Consider the following 2371-nt stretch of genomic DNA (forward strand, 5'->3'; position numbering starts at 1 on the left):
CATAGGGCGACATAATTTTGCCAGATTAGGGTGAAACCTAATAAGGGAATCCATAGATTGAGTTAGTGCAACACTAGGGGTTTTAATTAGAAAAAGATTTCAATTAATCAACCTAGGGTTAGACGTTGTTAGCCTCGAGAGAGATAATAATATAACTTAGAGATTTCAATGGATCAAGTCAAGTGAATAAATCGGCTGATTCAGAGTCAAATAACAAGTGAAGTCTAGGTGGATTTTTCCTTGGGTATTGTCCAAATCAATCAATTTTTCCCAAAAGTATTTCCCCAATTTTCTTCCTGTGCATTCTTAGTTTAGTTAATTAATTTAGATAAAACAAACCCCTTTATTTTTAGGCTAGATAATAAAAAGAGAGTTAATACTAGTACTTTTAGTTCCTGTGGGTTCGACATTCTAGTCTTGCTATAAGCTATACTACTATTCGATAGGTGCACTTGCCTTTATCGTGATAATAGTTAGTTTTCAAGTACGATCAATCATAACTATAAAACTTATCACGAGACGATCACATCAAGTTTTTGGTGCCGTTGCCGGGGAACTAAGATATTGGGAACACTTAATTTTTATTACTTTAGCCATTTATTTTATTGCAATTTAAATTTTGTTTATATTACTAAAATTTATTTTATTTCCTTCTGACAAATTTTTATAGTTTATGACTAGAAGAAACCCGTCAGGACCATTACTTTTTGATAGTAAGATAGAACACACACCTCACAGAAACCGAAGAGAAATTAGACGAAGCCTACATGACATAGAGGAAGGACAAGAAGACGATATTCAAACCACAATCAAGGAGATGGCTAAAAATCAGAATAATCAGCTTCCTCCTGTGGTTGCTACAGATCCAATAAATCAGAATCCTGCTCCTCGTACTATGTATGATTATGCTAAACCTACTTTAACAGGAGCCGAATCGAGTATAGTTAGACCTACTATTGCTGCAAATAATTTTGAACTGAAACCTAACACGATTCAAATAATACAACAGTTTGTTCAATTTGATGGTTTGAAGGATGAGGATTCAAATACTCATTTGGTGAATTTTCTAGATTTTTGCAGCACATTTAAGATCAATAGCATTTTTGATGATGCCATTTGCCTTCGGTTATTTCCCTTTTCATTGAGGAACAAGGCTAAACAGTGGTTTAACTCGTTACCACGAGGATCAATCACTACTTGGGAACAAATGACTGAAAAGTTTTTACTTAAATATTTTTCGCCGGCTAAAACGGCTAAGTTGAGGAATGATATCTCTTCTTTTGTGTAGATGGATCTAGAAACAGTCTATGATGCTTGGGAGAGATACAAGGATCTATTGAGAACGTGCCCTCATCATGGGTTACCTCTATGGCTATAGGTTCAGACGTTTTACAACAGTGTGAACCCCTCAACAAGGCAACTTATCGACGCAGCCGCTGGTGAAACTTTGAATAACAAAACTCCTGAAGAGGCTTATGAATTTATTGAAGAGATGTCATTGAATAACTATCAGTGGCAAGTTATGAGAACGAAGTCGACAAAAGCAGCCGGTGTTTTCAACCTTGATACGGTCACTATGCTATCTAACCATGTAGAACTTTTAAATAAAGAGATTGACGGTTTATATGGTTCTACTCAAGTACATCCAATGATAAGGTGCGATACAAATGGAGGAGGAGTGCACATAGAATATCAATCCTTCAACCCTAGCACTGAGGAGGAACAAGTTCAATATATGGGTAACAATAATTCTAGGCCTCAAAATAACCCATATAGTAACACTTATAATGTAGGTTGGAGGAACTATCCCAATTTCTCATGGGGTGGTCAAGGAAATCAAAGGCCATAACATCTCCCAGGTTTTCAACAACCACCTTACCAGCAAGAAAAGAAGTCGAACCTTGAGGAGATGCTAACAAAATTTTTCTTGGTGTCAAAGACTCGTTTTCAGAATACCAAAATAACACTTAAAAATCAACAAACGTCAATCCAAGGGCTCAAAATTCAGATAGGCGAACTTGCCAAATTGATTTCTGAACTACCACAAGGTAGCTTGCCAAGTAACACTGAATCTAACCCAAGGGAACAACTCAATGCGATTACCATTTGAGAAAAAGAAGGGTTAGTTGAACCTGAACCAGAATCGAGAGAAGGAATTGTGGTAAGTAAAGGTAAGGATGAGCGGAAATCGGTAAGTAAAGAGTACAAACCTCGAGTGCCATACCCCAATGTGACAATGAAAGACCATACGGACAAATAATTTGATAAATTCCTTAAACTATTAAAGAAATTACATATTAACTTACCGTTTATTGAAGCTCTTTTGTAGATACCAAACGGAGTTAAATTTTTAAAAGAGCTTTTAGCAAAC

General features: G+C 36.1%; 1 non-coding gene across 1 annotated transcript; it reads right to left on the reverse strand.

Annotated features, from left to right (window-relative positions):
- Positions 1-1255: 1255 nt before the first annotated feature.
- LOC121211667 (small nucleolar RNA R71) lies at positions 1256-1362 on the reverse strand. Its single transcript, XR_005906886.1, has one exon. It is a non-coding gene; the product is annotated as a small nucleolar RNA R71 (small nucleolar RNA).
- Positions 1363-2371: the final 1009 nt, after the last annotated feature.

This window comes from Gossypium hirsutum, chromosome A12 (assembly GCF_007990345.1).
Source record: "Gossypium hirsutum isolate 1008001.06 chromosome A12, Gossypium_hirsutum_v2.1, whole genome shotgun sequence".
Lineage (NCBI taxonomy): Eukaryota > Viridiplantae > Streptophyta > Magnoliopsida > Malvales > Malvaceae > Gossypium > Gossypium hirsutum.